General features: G+C 43.1%; 1 protein-coding gene across 2 annotated transcripts in view; it reads left to right on the top strand.

Moving 5' to 3' along the window:
* Positions 1 to 2,012: 2,012 nt before the first annotated feature.
* Positions 2,013 to 6,673, top strand: part of golga1 (golgin A1) — a 73,001-nt gene continuing 68,340 nt past the window's right edge. For both annotated transcript variants that reach the window (XM_061897416.1, XM_061897406.1), the window contains exon 1: positions 2,013 to 2,189. The gene's annotated coding sequence lies outside the window, so the exon portion shown is untranslated. The remainder of the gene's footprint in view (positions 2,190 to 6,673) is intronic.

The following is a 6,673-nucleotide window of genomic DNA, read 5'->3' as shown; positions in this document are numbered from 1 at the left end:
GCTCGGAGTTAGCAGCTACACAACAGCTAAGCACACATAATAATCATTGAACAACCCATTTGTCAATCTAAACAAGTACTAAATTAGATTAGATAGTACTTTATTTATTCCGTCAGGAGAGTTCCTTCAGGAAAATTACAAATAGTTGCATATTACTTATACATACAAAGTATCAGCGTTGTAGAAAATGCCCAGTAACAAACGTGTCCGCATCATACAACTTACTACATTGGGAGCTTAATTTAAGGAACTATAGCGACCACTAGGTGTCACCAAAGTAAAGACAACACTCCACGTCAACTCACAGTCAGCATAATATAAGTCCATTCGAGACATCCATCCATCCAGACATTTCTACCCCTCGTCCCTTTTGGGGTTGCGGGGGGTGCTGGAGCCTATCTCATCGAGACAGTTAATAATAGTGAAGTGAAGTGAACTATATTTATATAGCGCTTTTTCTCTAGTCACTCAAAGCGCTTTACATAGTGAAACCCAATATCTAAGTTACATTTTAAACCAGTGTGGGTGGCACTGGGAGCAGGTGGGTAAAGTGTCTTGCCCAAGGACACAACGGCAGTGACTAGGATGGCGGAAGCGGGGATCGAACCTGCAACCCTCAAGTTGCTGACACGGCCGCTCTACCAACCGAGCTATACCTATAATAAATAGGTGATTTCACTTGATCAAACCTTTTTAACATTCCACACAACAAAATACTAGAAACATGCAAGAGTCCGACTGATATCGTATCGGCTCGATATCGTGAGCAAGGTTCATATGCCGGTATCGTATCAAAACTGAGGAAGTTCGTACTTAAAAAAAATATATATGGGTTTGACTGTAGAAATAACTCACGTAGGGGGCCAAGTCTAATTGCAAGTACTTTGATAAAGAAGGTGAGAAGCACGACCGAATCCGGAGAAGAAATCCACGTGGCTTTCTCCTCCCTTTCATACATGAAAATATATGGATTAATTCATAAATTAGTATTATTTTTTTTGATTACTTTTATTTTAGGTTATTTTTGTTTCAAGAGGTTGCAACACTTTAGATTGTATTTTGCATTACTTTCTTAATGTGAAACTATAATCATTCTCTATAAAATGTATTTTTTAACACCTTCTTGTGTCCAAAATAAATTAAATTGATTCGCATGAAACCTGCAGCTCAAAAAGGCAGCTGTGATCTTGGCTCCTCGGCTTCTCTCAGAGACACTGGCGTTCACCGCAGCCATCCGACTTTCAGGTATGACTTTACAATCTCACTAAAACACTATTAAAACAATAAGCAGATAAGGGATCTTCCAGAATTATCCGAGTACATTTGTCTAATTACATCTGAAACGGTCCCACTGCCGCTGTCTGGAGCCGTCGCCTTTTCTTTTTTTGTGCTTCACTCTAACTTTCCTCATCCACAAATCTTTCATACTCGCTCAAATTAATGCGGAAATTGTCGCTTCTTCAGTCCGAATCGCTCTTGCTGCTGGAGGCTATGATTATAAACAATGTGAGGATGTGAGGAGCCCTACAACCAGTGACATCACACGCACATAGTCTGCTATTTCCGGTAAAGGCACGGCTTTTTTATTAGCGACCAAAAGTTGCGAACTTTATCGTCGATGTTTTCTACTAAATCCTTTCAGCAAAAATATGGCAATATCGCGAAATGATCAAGTATGACACATAGAATGGACCTGCTATCCCCGTTTAAATAAGAAAATCTAATTTCTGTAGGCCTTTAAGTTTGTACATAGAGTGAAAAGGTAGTTTTAGCTCAGAGTAATTTATGATTTAAAGAAAAGGGGTGGGATTAAATAAGTGTTAACTTCTTCTCACTCCTTTTCAACTATGTAAGAAAAAAAAAAGCCGATGTACTGTTCTTCGGTATCGGAAATAAGGACTCTTTATTTACATTTGTGTTAGGCGTGGCCTAAATGTACAAATCCACGCCCCTACCGTCTCCTGACCAATCATACGAATAAGGGGCGGAGCCGTGACGTCACCAGTCATGTGTTCTTGGCTGATGACGTGTATAATGTCGCCGACGAGCTAGCCTGACAAGGTAAACTGCATTAGCGACTTTCTTCCCGCCCGCCCGTCAAAACGGAACAATCCCGGGATTTGTCATTGAAGCGGACTAAAGCACAAGAAAACGTCACAAGTTATTCCCAACCCCTGGAAGTGAAAATGGTAAGAAAAAGTCCACTCTCCGGAGCGACGAAGCTAACAATGCTAACCCTCACCCGGTGGTTGCAATGTTAACTTTCATTGTTGTGGTTAGCCTCAATGCTAGCTGCTTAGCTTTCTGTCCTGCACTTCCAAAAATCACCAAATTACACACATTCAAATAATAAGATATGACCATAACTTCAAATTTTTCCAGAGGAAAAAAGGAATGAAATGTGTGTTCATATGTTTCATTTCGTTTTAACGTTCACTTTCCGTCCGTTTTTTTCCCCCAATCCTAAAAAATTACATCTGAAATGCACAATTTAGTTGGCTGCACATACAATATGATTAAAGGCCTACTGAAATGAGATTTTCTTATTTAAACGGGGATAGCAGGTCCATTCTATGTGTCATACTTGATCATTTCGCTTTGGACCACCTTAGATGAGCTCGGGCTCCGGGTGTTGTTGATAAATGACTTCCGCGTTGCATAGTAGAGTTTTAACTTGCACTTACAGATGTCGCGACCAACTGTTGTTACTGACAGTGGTTTTCTGAAGAGTTCCTGAGCCCGCGTGGTGATATCCTTTACACACCGATGTCGCTTTTTGATGCAGTACCGCCTGAGGGATACAAGGTCACGGGCATTCAATGTTGGTTTTTCAGCCTTGCTGCTTACGTGCAGTGATTTCTCCAGATTCTCGGAATCTTTTGATGATATTACGGATGGTGAAATCCCTAAATTCTTTGCAATAGCTGGTTGAGAAATGTTGTTCTTAATACAATTTGCTCAGGCAATTGTCGACAAAGTGGGGACCCTCGACCCGTCCTTGTTTGCGAACGGCTGAGCATTTCATGGAAGCTGCTTTTATACCCGATCATGGCACCCACCTGTTCCCAGTTAGCCCGTCCACCGTGGACCCCGACTTAAATAAGTTGAAAAACTCATTCAGGTGTTACCATTTAGTGGTCAATTGTACGGAATATGTACTGAACTGTGCAATCTACTAATAAAAGTATCAATCAATCACCCGTGGGACATTCCAAGTAAGTGTTTGATGAGCATTCCTCAAATTCTCAGTCTTTTTTGCCACTTGTACCAGCTTTTCTTAAACATGTTGCGGGCCTTAAAGGCCTATTGAAATTAGATTTTCTTATTTAAACGGGAATAGCAGTTCTCTGCTATGTGTCTTACTTGATCGTTTCGCGATATTGCCATATTTTTGCTGAAACGATTTAGTAGAGAACATCGAAGATAAAGTTCCCACCTTTTGGTCGCTAATAAAAAAGCCTTGCCTGCACCGGAAGTAGCAAAGGATGTGCGCGTGACGTCACGGGTTGTGGAGCTCCTCACATCCTCACATTGTTTACAATCATGGCCACCAGCAGCTAGAGCGTGTCGGACAGAGAAAGCGACAATTTCCCCATTAATTTGAGCGAGGATGAAAGATTCATGGATAAGGATAGTTAGAGTGAAGGACTAAAAGAAATAAAAAAAAAAAGGACGAGGGCAGTGGGAGTGATTCAGATGTTATTAGACACATTTACTAAGATAATTCTGGAAAATCCCTTAACTGCTTATTGCGTTACTAGTGTTTTAGTGCGATTATATAGTCATACCTGAAAGTCGGAGGGGTGTGGTGACCGCCAGTGTCTCTGAGGGAAGCCATGGAGGAGCCAAGAGAGTTGCAGCTGCCTCTTTGACAGCCGCAGAAGGAACGACACAAGCTCCGCTCATGTTTACGGTAAAAGCCGACTTATTACCACAATTTTCTCACCAAAACCTGCCGGTTGACATGTGGTAGAGAACCATGTTCGCTTGACTGCTCTGTTCCATATTAAACTTTCACCTTCATCTTTAGGGAATGTAAACAAAGAAATACGCCGCTTTCCACCAACATCTTTCTTCTTTGTAGTCTCCATTATCAGTTGAACAGGTTGCAAAAGATTCAGCAACACAGATGTCCAGAATACTGTGTAATTATGCGATTAAAGCATACGATTTTTAGCCATGATTGGTGATGTCACACGCACGCGTCATCATTCCGCGACGTTTTCAACAGGATACTTCACAGGAAATTTAAAATTGCAGTATTGGCATGTGTTTAAATGTTAATATTTCATCATTGATATATAAACTATCAGACTGCGTGGTCGGTAGTAGTGGGTTTCAGTAGGCCTTTAACGACATACACTATTTTGCCCACCTGCCTTGACTCACATATGAACCTGAAGTGCCATCCCATTCCTAACCCGAAGGGTTCAATATGATGTGGGTCCACCTTTTGCAGCTATTACAGCTTCAACCCCTCTGGGAAGGCTGTCCACAAGGTTGCAGAGTGTGTTTATAGGAATTTTCCACCATTCTCCCAAAAGCGCATTGGTGAGGTCCCACACTGTTGTTGGTCGAGAAGGCCTGGCTCTCAGTCTCTATTCTAATTCAACCCAAAGGTGTCGTATCGGGTTTCAGGTCAGGACTCTGTGCAGGCCAGTCAAGTTCATCCACACCGTGTCTTTATGGGCCTTGCTTTGTTCACCGGTGGACAGTCATGTTGGAAGAGGAAGGGGCCCCCTCCAAAATGTTCATCAGCATTTCAACAGCAAAGGCAATATATTAGCGGCAATCTCGCACATTTTTGGATAATTGGAGCCCTTATTTAACTCACGGCAAAGCGTTTTTTTGAGTCAATTTCTGTGTCGGCATTCGAAATTGCAACATTACGTAGACGTAATCTGGCATCTTCCGCTCTCAGTGCTGCTGGAGTGATCGGCCAGGTACCGCAATGTGACACTGTTAAGTTAAAGTAGCAATGATTGTCACACTCACACACTAGGTGTGGTGAAATTTGTCCTCTGCATTTGACCCATCACCTTGTTCACCCCTGGGAGGTGAGGGGAGCAGTGGGCAGCAGCTGTGGCCGCGCCCGGGAATCATTTTTTGGTGATTTAACCGCCAATTCCAACCCTTGATGCTGAGGCGACGGGTCCCATTTTTATAGTCTTTGGTATGACTCGGCCGGGGTTTGAACTCCCAACCTACCGATGTCAGGGCGGACACTCTAACCACTAGGCCACTGAGTAGTTGGATTTTTACGTGAGACTTGAGTACCGGATTCGCAAGCCATCCCGAGCGGCTCCGCCTGCTAGCTAAAGAGTAGCGACGGCAGTTGCTAACTCGTTGCGCTCGCGTTATTCTCCGTGAAATAAACTGTATCTCCGTTTTGTGAGTATCAAATTGTAATCAGTTTTTTGATCATTTGAAAGGGTACACTGTTCGCGTTAACACACTTTTTGTGTCTTTTTACGCATTGAAATTTTTATGCGCATTTCCGTAAATCTGCGCATTCTTTTTTTTTGTTTTGTTTTGTTGCGTTTTTATTGGTCGTCTTTTAAGTAATAAACTTTCCGGTACAATTTCTTAAATTTTGAATCGCTGGCAGTTTTATCAATGACAAATACTGCCTCAGTTCATACTTGCCAACCTTGAGACCTCCGAATTCGGGAGATGGGGGCGGGATTGAGGGGGCAGGGTTTGGTGGTAGCGGGGGTGTATATTGTAGCGTCCCGGAAGAGTTAGTGCTGCAAGGTGTTCTGGCTACTTGTTCTGTTGTGTTTATGTTGTGTTGCAATGCGGATGTACTTCCGAAATGTTTTTGTCATTCTTGTTTGGTGTGGGTTCACAGTGTGGCGCATATTTGAAACAGTGAACAGTGAGGTGGGCGGGGTTTTGTGGTAGCGGGGGTGTATATTGTAGCATCCCGGAAGAGTTAATGCTACAGGGGGTTCTGGTTATTTGTTCTGTTGTGTTTATGTTGTGTTACGGTGCGGGTGTTCTACCGAAATGTTTTTGTCATTCTTGTTTGGTGTGGGTTCACAGTGTGGTGGATATTTGAAACAGTGAACAGTGAGGTGGGCGGGGTTGGGGGCAGATGGGGTTTGGTGGTAGCGGGGGTGTATATTGTAGCATCCCGGAAGAGTTAATGCTACAGGGGGTTCTGGTTATTTGTTCTGTTGTGTTTATGTTGTGTTACGGTGCGGATGTTCTACCGAAATGTTTTTGTCATTCTTGTTTGGTGTGGGTTCACAGTGTGGTGGATATTTGAAACAGTGAACAGTGAGGTGGGCGGGGGTTGGGGGGAGATGGGGTTTGGTGGTAGCGGGGGTGTATATTGTAGCGTCCCGGAAGAGTTAGTGCTGCAAGGAGTTCTGGGTATTTGTTCTGTTGTGTTTATGTTGTGTTACGGTGCGGATGTTCTCCCAAAACGTGTTTGTCATTCTTGTTTGGTGTGGGTTCCACAGTGTGGGTGCATATTTGTAACAGTGTTTAAGTTGTTTATACAGCCACCCTCTGTGTGACCTGTATGGCTGTTGACCAAGTATGCTTTGCATTCACCTATGTGTGTGTGAAAAGCCGCATATAATACGTGAGTGGGCCGCATGCTGTTTGCATGGAGGAAAAGTGGACGACAGGTTGTAGAGGACGCTAAATGCAGTGACTTTAAGGC

Source organism: Nerophis ophidion, linkage group LG01 (assembly GCF_033978795.1).
Source record: "Nerophis ophidion isolate RoL-2023_Sa linkage group LG01, RoL_Noph_v1.0, whole genome shotgun sequence".
Classification (NCBI taxonomy): Eukaryota; Metazoa; Chordata; class Actinopteri; order Syngnathiformes; family Syngnathidae; genus Nerophis; species Nerophis ophidion.
The sequence above is the reverse complement of the archived record's forward strand: the minus strand, read 5'-3'. Positions and strand labels throughout refer to the sequence as shown.